General features: G+C 50.3%; 1 pseudogene; it reads left to right on the top strand.

The window, feature by feature from the left end:
• The first annotated feature begins 544 nt into the window (after positions 1–544).
• On the top strand, positions 545–11,058 carry LOC136519608 (ethanolamine-phosphate cytidylyltransferase-like; annotated as a pseudogene).
• Positions 11,059–14,870: the final 3,812 nt, after the last annotated feature.

The following is a 14,870-nucleotide window of genomic DNA, read 5'->3' as shown; positions in this document are numbered from 1 at the left end:
CGAAGCGGATCGGATATTGTACGGATTCGGTTGCGAATACGGATTTTTTAATGTCGGAAATCAAAGCGGAAGCGGTCTTCTTTAAATCGGATAATATGTGCTTACATGTTGTTTTTTTATGATGAGAAACAATTCATTAACCAAAGTCATTAATCGTGTCACTCGAGTATAAGCATCAATCGCTTTTTGGCGTGTTCGCTGGTTGGTTTCTGGACTGGTTTGGGCTGACCGGTGCTGGTTTGTTGTGAGAGGAAAACACTGTTGGCTGGTTGAATAAGCCTGGCTGAAACCAACAAGCGAATAGGGTGTTTGACAGTATAAAAAGTGGATGGCTCCATCCATTCAAGGCTGTCAACATCAATGACACGTGGGGCCATGGTTCCTTGATCTTGCCCACCTCAACTGACATCTTGGCCCCACATGGCAGCCGACCCAAACACCCACTTTCCCCAGACGGAGGGAGGCACCAGAGCGTTTTCGTCCTCCCTCCACCTCGCCTCGCCGCCACCACCGCCCTCCTCTCCCTTCCCCTCCTCACCTCACCTCCCATGGCGATAGCCCCTCCACCCGCACACCCTCATCATCCCTAACCCTAGATCCCCTCCCTCACTCCCACACCACAATCACAGGCACAAACCGCACTCCGCGCACTCCTCCCGTGCCCCTCCCATCTCCTCCTCCTCCTCCATGGAGCCGGGCACCAGCACCGGCTGCGGCGCCCGGACGCTGGCGGCGTGCGTCATCGGCGGCATCGTGTTGGGCGCCTCCGTGCTCGCGCTCCACCTCGCGGGGCCCGCTGCCATTCCGTCCCTGCCGCCGCTCGACGCGCTCAGGCGCCGGCTCCAGCGCCGCCGCCGCCGCCCCCGTGCGCGTCTACATGGACGGATGCTTCGACATGATGCACTACGGACACTGCAACGCGCTGCGACAGGCGCGCGCCCTCGGGGACGAGCTCATCGTCGGTGTCATCAGCGACGACGAGATCAAGGCCAACAAGGGGCCGCCCGTCACGCCGCTCCACGAGAGGTAGTACCCTCTAGACCTTCAATTTCACATCACCCTATCATTTTTTTTTCAATCTCTGGTGTCATGTCATGCCTCGTGTAATTCTAGCATATGGTTGCATAACACAGGTTTCCAAAGTAACGTTTTTTCTTTAGTTATTACATGCTCACGACCTCCAGCAGTTCAGTTCTATTTGGGAATTTCAGCAGTTAGGACTCACCTCTGTGCAACCAGCTGTTTCAAAAAAAAAACTTTGATCTCTTTGAGATTCACAAAATTGTCTTGGATCAATCCACTCCTGCAATCTCCACAAAATGGGAACAATCCAGAGAGTTTTATGTTCTTGTGGGACATGTTTTGTTTCATCCACAAATTGAGTTAAGGCCAAGAGCACCAGTGTTCGTAGCACATCTTTAATGAAGTAGATAGGTTACTTTGGTTTGGCACTGTCCAACAAATACTCCTTACATGATCGTTTTTTATTTTATCTCATTTTTTATAGTGTTATTCCTTTATGTATGACCTGGCTGTATGGAAATTTATGCGTTTATGTGGTGTTATGTTTCTGATTCTTTGGATTTGTCAGGGAGTATCAAATATGTTGCTCTCTTATTCCTCTATGATTTTGTCATGTGGGGACGTACCTACACTCGACGTAGGAGGGCCCGCGACATCCGCCGCGCAGCAGAACGCGCTGAGCGCACGGCAGGAGCGGCCAGGGAGGCGCACGGCGCTCCAACCACCAGTGGCTAGGAAGGAAAGATAGGACAGTTTCCCTTGTTTCAGTTCCACAATTTTAGGAACAATTAGCTCTAGTTGGTTTGGGCCTTAGGCCATATATTCGTGTAATCGGGCACTAATGAAAGGAAGAAGAAGTTATTCCCTAATTCCTCTCTCTCTTCTCCAACCAACTAAGCCGACGACTGAGGGGTAAAACCTCGCCGGCGACGACGGAACGAGGCTACGAACTCCGTAGCCGCGGTCCAGCTACCTTGGGCGCCGACGCCCTTGACAACCTGGTATCACGGTCACGTCGATCTTCTTCGCCAACAGCCGCCGCGCCATCAGCCACACCACCAGCCGCCGCCAACCCTAACCCACCACCAGCCGCCGCTGCCATCGCCCCATCTTCACCCACGTCGTCAGTTGCATCTTGCGCCGGCACCATGGGGGATGATCTCAAGGCCTCACTCGAGGCGCTCACCACGTCCGTCGCCCTGATGCAGAAGTCGATCGAGGCTAACGCCAAGGCGATCGCCGACCTCTCCATCGCAGGTTCGTCCACGTCCGGTGCACGTCCAGGGTCCAGGGGCGAACACCATCAAGATCGGCCGCCCAAGCACTGGCGGCCCGAGTTTCCGCACTACGACGGCAAGAGCGACCCGTTGATCTTCCTCAACCGGTGCGAGTCCTTCTTCTTGCAGCAGCGGATCATGCCGGAAGAACGGGTCTGGATGGCGTCCTACAACCTTCAAGAGGGGGCGCAGCTCTGGTACATGCAGCTCCAAACCGACGGGGGCACCCCGTCGTGGCCGCGCTTCAAGGAGCTCCTGAACCTGTGTTTCGGGCCGCCCCTCCGATCGGCCCCTCTGTTCGAGCTGGCGTCTTGCCGCCGGACGACCACGGTGGAGGAATATCAAGACCGCTTCCAGGCCCTCCTCCCACGCGCGGGTCACCTCAACGAAACCCAGCGCGTCCAGTTGTTCACGGGCGGCCTCCTTCCGCCGCTCAGTCTTGCCGTGCAGGTGCAGAACCCTCAATCCTTGGTGGCCGCCATGAGCCTTGCACGGCAGATGGAGTTGATGGACCAATACACCACCGCGCCGCCGAAGCCCACGCCTCGGGGGATCTTGCCTGGGCCGCAACCACGTGCGCCCCAGGTCAGTGCCCCGGCCGCCAAGGCTGCCGCTCCGACGGTCGCCGTGGAGGGCCGTCCGGTCCGTCGCCTGAACCAGGCCGAGATGGAGGAGCGCCGCCGTCTTGGGCTGTGCTACAATTGTGACGAGAAGTACGGTCGCGGGCACAACAAAGTCTGCAAGCGCCTCTTCCTCCTGGACAGCAAAGTGGAGGACGAGGACGACGACACCGCCGCCGGGGACGATGACGTGCCAGAGACTGAGTCTCCGGTCTTCTCGCTGCACGCGGTCGCGGGGGTGGCCAGGGGCAACACCATGCAAGTCCAGGTCGCTCTGGGCGGACCACCCTCGTTGCCCTGTTGGACACGGGGTCCACGCACAGCTTCATCGCCGAGGCCGCCGCGGAGCGCACCGGTCTCCCCATCCAGCCACGTCCGCGGCTCACGGCCACCGTGGCGAATGGCGAGAAGGTCCCCTGCCCTGGTGTCATCCGACACGCCCCGCTCGTCGTCAACAAGATTGATTTCTGCGTCGACCTTTTTGTCATGCCTCTTGCAGGATATGATGTGGTGCTTGGCACTCAGTGGATGGCCACGCTCGGTCGGCTCGTGTGGGACTTCGTCGCCGGCACGGTCTCGTTCCAGCACCATGACCGCACGGTCTGCTGGTCCGGTGTGCCCTCGCCGGGCGCCCTGGAGGCCTGCGCTGCGACGTCCAGCGCGCCGTTCCTCGACGAGCTGCTTGCCGGGTTCGAGGACGTCTTCGCCGAACCACGGGGTCTGCCCCCCAAGCGCGCCCGCGATCACAATATCGTCCTCAAGCCAGGAGCGCAACCGGTCGCGGTCCGACCCTACCGGTACCCGGCGGCCCACAAGGACGAGCTGGAACGTCAGTGCACCGCCATGATCGAGCAGGGCATCGTCCGCCGCAGCGACTCGACTTTCTCCTCGCCGGTCATCCTCGTCAAGAAGGCGGACGGCGCGTGGCGCTTTTGCGTCGACTACCGTGCGCTGAACGCGCTCACCGTCAAGGATGCGTTTCCGATCCCCGTCGTCGACGAGCTCCACGGCGCCCGCTTCTTCACCAAGCTCGACTTGAGGTCGGGGTACCACCAGGTCCGCATGCGGCCCTCCGACATCCACAAGACGGCGTTCCGCACTCACGACGGCCTCTACGAGTTCCTGGTGATGCCGTTCAGCTTGTGCAACGCCCCGGCAACCTTCCAGGCACTCATGAACGACGTCCTCCGGCCGTTCCTGCGTCGCTTCGTCCTGGTATTTTTTGATGACATTCTTATCTACAGCCGCACGTGGGCAGATCATCTCCGACACCTCCGCGCCATGCTCTTGGAGCTTCGTCGCCACCAGCTCTTCATCAAGCGCAGCAAGTGTGCCTTTGGCGAGGCCACTGTCTCCTACCTCGGGCACGTCATCTCCGAGACGGGGGTCGCCATGGATCCAGCCAAGGTGCAGGCCATCCTCGACTGGCCGGTGCCACGTTCGGCTCGGGCGGTACGCGGCTTCCTCGGCTTGGCGGGGTACTACCGCAAATTCGTTCACAACTACGGCACCGTCGCCGCCCCGCTGACAGCCCTCCTCAAGAAAGAAGGGTTCTCCTGGAACGACGTCGCGGCGGCTGCGTTCACCGCACTCAAGGCCGCGGTCACCTCGGCGCCCATCCTCTCCATGCCGGACTTCACCAAACCGTTCACCGTCGAGTGTGATGCTTCCTCCCATGGCTTCGGCGCGGTCCTCATCTAGGAGGGGCACCCGATTGCCTTCTTCAGCAGGCCGGTCGCGCCACGCCATCGCGCCCTCGCCGCATACGAGCGGGAGCTCATCGGCCTCGTCCACGCCGTGCGGCACTGGAGGCCGTACCTGTGGGGGCGCCGCTTTCTCGTGAAGACGGATCATTATAGCCTCAAATATCTGTTGGATCAATGGCTTGCGACGATTCCCCAACACCATTGGGTAGGGAAGCTACTCGGCTTCGACTTCTCGGTGGAGTATAAACCGGGTGCGGCCAACGCCGTGGCGGACGCCTTGTCCCGCCGCGACATGGAGGACCGGGCCATCCTCGCCCTATCGGCTCCTCGGTTCAACTTCGTCAAGCGCCTTCGTCACGCCCAGGACGCTGACTCGAGCCTCGTCGCGCTCCGCGAGGAGATCGCTGGGGGAACCCGAGGAGCGCCATGGTCCTTGGCCGATGGCATGGTGCAGTTCAACGGCCGGCTCTACATTCCGCCGGCGTCGCCCCTCATCCAGGAGATCATGCTGGCCGTGCACGAGGATGGGCACGAGGGCATCCAACGCACGATGCATCGGCTGCGTCGCGACTTCCATTTTCCTAACATGAAGCAGTTGGTGCAGGAGCTGGTTTGTGTGTGCGTCGTGTGCCAAAGGTACAAGTCCGAGCACCTGCATCCTGCCGGGCTGCTGCTCCCTCTACCTGTGTCGCAGGGGGTCTGGACCGACATTGCGCTGGATTTCGTTGAGGCGCTGCCCCGTGTCCTCGGCAAGTCAGTCATCCTCACGGTGGTGGACCGGTTCAGCAAGTACTGCCACTTCATCCCGTTGGCGCACCCGTACTCCGCCGAGTCCGTCGCCCAGGCCTTCTTCACCGACATCGTACGGCTCCACGGGGTACCACAGTCGATGGTGTCGGACCGCGACCCCGTCTTCACTTCGACGTTCTGGCGCGAGCTCATGCGCTTGTTGGGCACCAAGCTCCACATGACCACCGCTTTCCATCCACAGTCGGACGGCCAATCGGAAGCGGCTAACCGGGTCATCATCATGTACTTGAGGTGTCTTACAGGTGACCGGCCGCGTCAGTGGTTGCGCTGGCTTCCATGGGCGGAATTCATCTTCAACACCGCCTACCAGTCGTCCCTGCGCGACACGCCGTTCCGCGTCGTCTATGGTCGGGACCCGCCGTCCATTCGGTCGTACGAGCCGAGCGAGTCGAGGGTGCCTGCCGTCGCCCGCAGCATGGAGGAACGCGCGGAGTTCCTCGATGACATCAGGTACCGGCTGGAATAGGCGCAGGCTCTTCAGAAACGCCACTACGACGCTGGCCATCGGCCGGTCACGTACCAGGTGGGCGACTGGGCCCTTCTCCGGCTTCAGCATCGCGCATCAGCGTCTCTTCCTCAGGCTTCTACGGGAAAGCTCCGACCTCGCTACTACGGCCCCTACCGCGTCATCCAGTTGATCAACGAGGTCGCGGTTCGCCTCGCTCTTCCTCCCGGCGCCCGTCTTCACGACGTGTTCCATGTGGGCGTCCTCAAGAAGTTCGAAGGGCCTCCGCCGGACGCTCCACCGCCCTTGCCGCCCGTGCACCATGGCGTGGTTGCTCCAGAGCCGGAACGTGCGGTGCGCTATCGGCTCGCCCGTGGCTTCCGTCAGGTGTTGATCCAGTGGAAAGGAGAGTCGGCGGCGTCCTCAACTTGGGAAGACGTCGAGACGTTCAGCGCCAAGCATCCCACGTTTCAGCTCGAGGACGAGCTGAGTCTCGACGGGGAGGGAGATGTCATGTGGGGACGTACCTACACTCGACGTAGGAGGGCCCGCGACATCCGCCGCGCAGCAGAACGCGCTGAGCGCGCGGCAGGAGCGGCCAGGGAGGCGCACGGCGCTCCAACCACCAGTGGCTAGGAAGGAAAGATAGGATAGTTTCCCTTGTTTCAGTTCCACAATTTTAGGAACAATTAGCTCTAGTTGGTTTGGGCCTTAGGCCATATATTCGTGTAATCGGGCACTAATGAAAGGAAGAAGAAGTTATTCCCTAATTCCTCTCTCTCTTCTCCAACCAACTAAGCCAACGGCTGAGGGGTAAAACCTCGCCGGCGACGACGGAACGAGGCTACGAACTCCGTAGCCGCGGTCCAGCTACCTTGGGCGTCGACGCCCTTGACAGATTTATAGCAAGTTTCTTATCTTTCTTCGTTTTTGTGGTAATGCAGAATGATAATGGTCCGTGCTGTCAAATGGGTGGATGATATCATTCCAGATGCACCTTATGCCATAACCAAAGAATTCATGAACAAGCTATTCACTGAGTACAACATAGATTATATTATCCATGGCGACGATCCTTGTTTGCTACCAGATGGTACTGATGCATATGCTCTTGCCAAAAAGGCTGGCCGATATAAGCAGATTAAAAGAACTGAGGGAGTTTCAACAACAGATATTGTTGGTACTGATTCTGCTTTAGTTTTTACTTGCAGTTTTTTATGTTAAAACTTTGTTTTACTGATTAATGATCTTGAAGTCTGAAATAGGGAATATTTAGGTTCTAAGTCTCAGTTGCTAGTTATTGTTGACCGAGCGTCACAGCTGTCCTTCAATGTTGCAATTGATTTTAGATCTATCAAAAACTTCTTTTGTCAACAGTTGTACTGTCCAAAAGATTTTGTCAGCTGATTTGTCCTTCAGGAAACCATGTGAATCTAGTGTCATATTAAGAAATATTTAAAGGGACGAGCAGTCCACAATTGTTCTTGTTCCCATGACTGCATGGACCATAAATCTTCTGTTATACCCATTTTCTGGTTTAGAACTCCAATTTATTCAACTTTTTGGGGACCAATAAATTGGTTATTTCTAGTGAGTACACTATTTGTGGCGATGAAAAGGCTTTATTCTCATGTTGATCAAGTATTGCTTCATGATAGGACGGATGCTTCTTTGTGTTAGAGAGAGATCATCTTCTGATGCCCACAATCACTCTTCGCTACAAAGGCAATTCAGTAGCGGACATGGTCAGAAAGTTGATGATAGTGGATCTGGAAGTGGAACTAGAGTATCTCATTTCCTTCCAACATCTAGGCGAATAGTTCAGTTCTCAAATAGCAGGGTATGACTTCTACAGTTTCACATGCATTAATTTATCATTTACTTCTGGTTTGTGAATAGTCTGCTGATAAATTAATATATATTTTTTTGTACTTTTTACTACCAAATTATTTTACAAGAACTGATGATCAAAATTGCTTGCTTGAGACTTTATCTTGTCCATAGTGTCGGTGTGTTCTAGAAGTAAAACATTGGGAGTAGAAGCTGATAAGTCCTTGAATTATCAGAAAAGTCCATATGGTTGGGCGACCAACTGTTTCTTAAAAGCATTTGAAAGCTGTTCGTTAAATGAATGTAAAATTTAGTTGGCCATAGTATAGTTTCATTTCTTGGAAGCTGTAAATAATTGATTTAGTTTACTTGGTACAACTATTGCTATACTTGAATTTTGAATATGGCCACTTGTTCTTTCTGTTGACTGTAGACTTTCTCAATGCAGGGCCCAGGTCCAGATTCTCGGATAGTTTACATAGATGGTGCATTTGATCTGTTCCATGCTGGACATGTTGAGGTAAATGTGAATTCCCTTCCACATGCCAACCCAACCAAAAGGAGGAAAAGAAAGAAAAAGGAGAAAACCACGACATCAGCTAATAAGTGAGCTTATAGAGAGACAAATGCCTGTTTATGCTTGTGTTGGGCTGTTAGCTGTACTTCTGTTTTCCGTTTTCTGTTTTTGCATGGGAGCAAACTGATTTAACCCTCCAAAAGATAGTGATTCTGACTATCTTGTATTTGTAATTTCTTCCATGTAGATTTTGCGACTTGCTCGAGAACTTGGGGACTTTTTGCTTGTGGGCATTCACACGGATCAGACCATAAGGTAATATGATGGTTGCATTTTTACTCTCCTTTATTAATTCTTTACAAGCTACGATGCTCAAGTTAATTCAGTTCTGCAGTAGTCCTTGTTTATTAGTGGATGCATTTCTTTTGATGCAATACGTCTAAACAATACCCTTAGAGCATCTCCAGCAGTCTCCCAATAAATATTTCCCAATAACTAGTTAACGTGGGTATCCCAATATCCATTTCATTGTTATTGGGAATTACTTTTGCACCCTCCTTTATTTAGGGGGAGTTGGGGGTGAATTATTGGGTTGTCCCAATAATTATTGAGAAAAGGGAAAAGTAAAGGGAGTCTTCTGAGCACTATTTTTTTTACCAACTCTCCCAATACAGTAGTTGGATTGGGAATTGGGAAACTGCTGGAGATGCTCTTAACACTGACATTCAGCCTATTTTTCTGTTGGTGTTTACTATACCTGCCAGTTCAACACGAGGACGACATCGCCCAATCATGAATCTCCATGAAAGAAGTTTGAGTGTTTTGGCTTGTCGTTATGTTGATGAGGTGATCATTGGTGCTCCATGGGATGTTTCAAAAGACATGGTGAGTTTTCAGCCATGACATTACCTGACTTTTGTATAGAATCCATGATGCAACTGTCTGTAGTTGTTCCTTGTACATGGTATTCTTAAGAGACAGTGCATTTGCTGTAAGATCTGTAAGGTTGCGTTTATTTTATCCCATTGAAAAGCCATACCATAGCCTAAGAAAATGTAAAAGATAAATCTCTGAGATTCAAATAGCTGGGAAACACAAAGATAGAACCTGTACAAAACAATATACCTTTGTAGAGTGATTATAGGCAATGTTATTGCTACTTCACTACAAAAGAAGAGACAAAAATGAGTTGACAAAGTGCAGTCCTCCAATTTTTTTTTACTATTTTGTTCCTCGTATCAAACTGAGGAACTTGGTCTTCATCTGAGCAGCTTGCAAATGAAACACCATGGTTGCTAGGCCTCTGCTAAGCTACCAATGACTGAGTTTCTGCCCCAACCAAAGGCATCATTATAGCTTAGTATAATGAGAAACTGTGGGCATTGTACGCCAGAACAGGTTTGGTGTCCTCAGTTTGTCCACACTGGTTGCATAAAACAACAACTAGAAGGCATATACTATTTAGATATTTTTGAAGGTTAACAATTGAGCCCTCTTATGTATTGATCGAGGTCAGGTATACCTGATGCAATTTCTGTTATGACTAGTATGTGTGTGGCCTGAGTTCTCCAGCTTCCTTTTTCTATGTGCAGATTACCACATTCAATATTTCGTTAGTTGTTCATGGAACAATTGCTGAGAACATGGACTTTATGGAGGTAATTAAGTTTTACTTTTTTTTTATGTGAACCATTTCTCTTTTGAACACAAAAATGACACAACATTGATAACTAATCGTTGTTCATTCATTTATCAGGATGATTCAAATCCATATGCTGTTCCGATAGCTATGGGCATTTACTGTAGGCTGGAGAGTCCTTTGGATATCACTACAAGTACTATTATCAGGAGGATTGTTGCTAACCATGAAGCTTACCAGGTAGCTAACATGATCGGTTGGTTATGGGTCTTTTATATGCAGTATGCAGCATGTAGTATAGTATATATATTCACAGTTACACGTGGTTTGATTTTGTCTTCTTCATATCAGTGATGCGCATATGGGAGCTATTGTGTACTGATATTGTGCTGATGCATTTTTGCTTGAGTACCGATATTTCCCCCTTATATTATGCTTGGCAACATGTTCTTTGATGTGGGGTTGGTGTGGTTTTTATTTATTCTGGTCTATCGATCTGGTGTCGTTTGTATTCATTTTTGCTGTTCCCTTTTGCTTGTTACAGAAGCGGAACGAGAAGAAGGAAGCCAGTGAGAAGTACTATGAGAGTAAAAGCTTTGTCAATGGGGAGTGAATTATGAGTAGCAGAACTTGCATGAAAATTGTTGCCCGGTTCATTTTAGACCACAACCTTGTTTGGCAAAGGCAACAGTTGGGTGATCCACAGTTTTACCCTTTTCTTCAGCACCTTTGATGTTCTGCTGACATAGCTTAGGAAGCATCAGGTGCAGCACTGGTGAGTGAGTAGCAGAGGTGATAACCTGGGTGAGGTTAGAGGCATTTCCGTTGTTTTCCTCATTGTCTCCAGCCTATTTCCCCCTGTACATGCTCCTTTTTTTAGTGGTTGTTACCAGCTGAGTTGCATTCGAGATCTCTACTCTTTGCCCTCGGAATTGTGCGGCACAGTATGGAACTCTGAATGTTAGCGTGATTAACTTATTCGATGCTGATGTTTCCCATCTGTTTCACTGTATGAGCATCAAATCCGGCTGAGTTGAAGAATGCGGGAATCGAGTTCCGTTGTGGTTGGACTGAATGAACATGGACTGTCTGTTGTGGGACGTGACTGATAGTACACCTGGATAGCTGGATGAATCGAACGTGGGTTGGTGACACGTTGCGATCTAATGATACTCTGATATGATGGATCCGTGAGTAGCTCAAGTTGACAAATGGTTGGTTGGCCGGGGCTGCAACGTCAGGCGCGGGCGGAACGGTCTGATATGATCATGCATGATTCGAGCTGCTTTGAAAACCCAGAGCAAAAATGTTCTGGGTGTCATTTTCGCTCTCATTCTGTACTCTTGATCTTGTGAGTGCATGCTCTAGTCTAAATGTACTGAAAATTCATACCAGGGCTTTTTTTTTTTAACTTCAGCAACTAAGAAAGCTCAACACATGACCCTGGATGCTAATAATCGCCTGCCCCTGAGACTCAGAGTGGCAATAAAATAAAATAATATTCATCAGCGTGACGATTCGACCTAATAACATCTCAGAATAATGATCTCACCAGTCACCATGCATAATGATAGCTGGTTTGAGAATCCAGAGCAAAAATAGCTCAGCAAATGTCATTTTTCAGTCACTATATGTATATACTATCATAATCACATAATAATTCTTAGTGCCCTCGAGCCATGGTCACCGTCCCCATCACCACTCGCGTTACGTGGTGTCGCCTGTGAGGTGGAGAAGAAGAAGGCCCCAGATGTTAAGCCTAGCCTAGGCAAATAAAGTGTTTCTGCTTTATTTCCCGGGCTGATAATGAAAGGGAGCCTATCGTCTAATCCATGGAAAGCACAAAACAGATGGGACGCAGCAACCAAACAAGTGTCACCATTTGGGTCATTCATAAGGATGGCCGCTATTTTTTTCGTGAATACGCAGGAGAGCTGCGTATCTTTGTATTAAAAAAAACGTTCAGAAATGTTACAACGCGGGTCTACCGGGCACACGCACACGGAATGTGATGTGCAACGCAACCTTATCCTGTCATATCCAAATGATGCTTCTGATTGGTGGGCGATCATTCGAAAGGGAAATGTAAAGGACATAACGGACGGATTAATGACACCTAAATACCCAAATCATCACCATGCATGCATCTTGGCAACTTTTCATCTGTCCGGTCCATTGCTCGATGGCCGTCCACACAACTTTCTTCAGCACCGAAACTTTTCTCTTTTCTTTTCTTTTCTTCCAATAAGAGTGATTAAACTCTTTCGACTGGTTGTGCTTTAGTTACAGAGTTCTTGGATTATCTTGGAGTTCGAGAAGTTTCATGGAGCACTCTAGTTTTTTGTTGCTGAAAGCAGCCACCGTACAGTTCTAGTATACTGACTCCCATCAGGATGGTTCGGCCATAGTGATCTGTCCCTCTTTCTTCCATTCTCACCAACCCGGAAAAAAAAGAAAAACCCCACAAACCATGCCTCGTCATCATCTCCGTGTTGTCTCGATGATCTCCCTCACCGGCTTCACCATCGTGTCCCTCGCCCTCCTCTTCGCCTCCCTGCAAGCTCAAGGTATGTAGTACGTAGTATCAATTAGCTATCGCTGGCTGTCGATCCATCGGATCATGCTCTTGATGCAGTCCTAATCCCCTGGCGATGGTGGGTAAACAAGCAGCAGCAGGAGCCAGCAGCAACTTGGGCAGCGGCAAGGAGAAACGGCAGTCGTCGTCGTCGGAGTACCTGCCGGTGCGGAGCGTGGTGTACCGGTCGCGGTCGTCGGTGGCGCTGCCGGCGGCGGCGGTGGCGACGACAGAGTCGGAGGCGGAGGTGCTGCTCGACGTCGAACTCGAGCAGCTGCGTGGACACGAGCTGCCGCTACTCCATCGACTGCAACCTCCCGGGGAAGCCCTTCGGCACCTGCGCCTTCACGCCCCAAACCTGCGGCTGCGCCGGCACCAACAACTGCGCCGGGTAAGGACCTTTGCTTTCCTCATTCCTTGTCTGACAAGAGGGCTTTCCAATTGAATGCAATGTTCTGATGATGCAATTGCAAGAGACCAAGAGTGGTATGATGCAATTTTAGCTCTTGGATCTCATCGGTGTTCCTTTCTTCCAATACTCCTAGCGGTTTCATCAGAGCTAGCAACATCCTCCTTCCACCGCCACTGCCTCCCCTCGACTGGCCACCCCACCCACGTAGCAGGCCAACTTCTCTTCGATTTCTGTATAGAGCTGCTCTTGGGTCCCTAAAAGTAAAACTCCCCGACCCGTAATAAGTTGAGCCCTCTTTCGGTGGTTCGTTGCGCCGTCGTTGGCTTAGGCATTCCATTCGGATGAAATTAACCAAAATTTTGCAAATAAGTGAGGCCGGGTTTAGATTGAAAGTTTTTTCAACCTGATAAATAGTATCACTTTCGTCTTATTTGGCAAATATTGTCCAATCGTGGACCAATTAGGCTCAAAAGATTCATCTCGTGATTTCCAACTAAACTGTATAATTAGTTATTTTTTTTACCTACATTTAATACTCCATGCAAGCGGCTAAAAATTAATGTGATGGAGAGAGAGTGAAAAAACTTGGAATTTGGAGGTGATCTAAACAAGACCTGAGAGAAAATCTGAGTCAATTTTGGGTGTTCAAATTTATTTCTTCAAAAAAGGTGAGCCAAACCCTGGCCAGGACCCGTCGCGTTTTAGAGTTTCTCCTATATCCACGTGACAGATTCCCAATGCACAAGTACAGCAACAAATATGGATCGACACACAGTTCCGATTCATGCCCTACGTCTACTACTAGCACTACGGAAACAGTGCCTTTGCCGAGTGCCATAAGCTTTACGGAGTGGCAAACCACGGGCACTCGGCAAAGAGGTTCTTTGCCGAGTGCCAGACCAAGCACTCGACAAAGATCTCTTTGCCGAGTGTCTGGCACTCGGCAAATAGAAGCACTCGGCAAAAGGGGATCTTTGCCGAGTGCCTGGCACTCGGCAAAGAGGGGCACTCGGCAAAGGGGGGCCTGGACAAATGGCATCCGTGGCCGTCCCTTTTGCCGAGTGCCCTAGGATTAGGGTTGGCCAGGGCGACAGCTTTTGCCGAGTGCCACGTGCGCCGTCTCTCGGCAAAGGCCTCTTTGCCGAGTGCCACCACTGGCACTCGGTAAACAGTATTTTTTTTGTTTTTTTCTTCCCAATTTTTTTCTGGGGCCTTGATACAGTAAATAAATCTCAACTTCAAAACTTGAGACAATTTTGACTTTTTGTGCTATATTTTTTCAATTATTTTTGTTTCGTTGAATTTTTCCGACAATTCCAAATTTGAACTGCAGGTACATGAAATAATGGAATTTGTTCATTCAAAAAATGGTATTCATGATGTTCGGCGTATGTTGAGGCCGTATCCAGGACCTCGCATGAAGTTACGACCATGTTAGTGTCGTAACATGACGAGTTACCTGCGGGAAAAGTGTTTTTAAATTATATAAAATCCAAACAAAGTCCGAAAATGACGAAACTTGTCGAGGTGTGTTGTCATCGCATGTGGAGGCTGTGGTAAAAAATTGAGAAAGTTTAGAGCAAGTTGTGACGTCGAATGCCTAAAACCCAGACATCTCCACATCTCCCGCAAGTAACTCGTCATGGTAGTAGTTTAGAACGATAATGCAAACTTCCAGATTTCTGACGCGATCGAGTGGCATCAAGTTCTGACTAGACAACAAGATGAGTTTGGTTTTTAATTCAAGTGTGCTTACTGAAGGTCTAAATTAAACCTGCTACAGTTATTAAAAATATAAACACAAAGTGTACTATTGATAGTATCTATAACGCACGTGAGTTTACTCATTCAGATTAAGGGGGTGTTTGGCAGCATTCCACTCCAGAAAAAACAGCTTCACTCCACCAATTCCACAAAACTCCCTGCTCCAGCTCCAGAAAAAATATGAAGTTGGGACCAGATCCACGTTTTTTTTTGAAGTACATCAAGGATGCTCCAAAAACACACGTTTTAAAC

This window comes from Miscanthus floridulus, chromosome 18 (assembly GCF_019320115.1).
Source record: "Miscanthus floridulus cultivar M001 chromosome 18, ASM1932011v1, whole genome shotgun sequence".
NCBI classification, from domain to species: Eukaryota; Viridiplantae; Streptophyta; class Magnoliopsida; order Poales; family Poaceae; genus Miscanthus; species Miscanthus floridulus.
The sequence above is the reverse complement of the archived record's forward strand: the minus strand, read 5'-3'. Positions and strand labels throughout refer to the sequence as shown.